The sequence below is a fragment of the Octodon degus genome, unplaced genomic scaffold (genome assembly GCF_000260255.1).
Source record: "Octodon degus isolate 3935 unplaced genomic scaffold, OctDeg1.0 scaffold00863, whole genome shotgun sequence".
In the NCBI taxonomy this organism is placed as follows: domain Eukaryota; kingdom Metazoa; phylum Chordata; class Mammalia; order Rodentia; family Octodontidae; genus Octodon; species Octodon degus.
Genome location: NW_004525439.1, coordinates 14642 through 15000, shown reverse-complemented (window position 1 = coordinate 15000; position 359 = coordinate 14642).

The window sequence follows — 359 nt, the reverse complement described above, 5'->3', positions numbered from 1 at the left end:
GACACTGGACATTGTGGAGTGGACCTGTAACCCCAGCAATTGGGAGGCTGAAAACAGGAGAATCACTATGAGACCGATCTACATAGTGAGACCTTGTAGACCCTGTCCAAAATACAGAAAAATAAATGAATAAACAAACAAATAAATGTGGCATGAAGTAATGCAACATTGATACCTCAATCTTTATGGGACATAAAAAAGATGGAAATAATGATGAAAACGTCAAAATTATGGCCCTGGGGAGATATCTCAGTGGTCGAAGCCCCTGCATGGTAAGCTCAAGGACGAGGGTTTGATGCCCACTGCTGCATGCTGTGCCTACTCCAGAAGGGCGCACTGTGCTGGCCAACATAACCAGG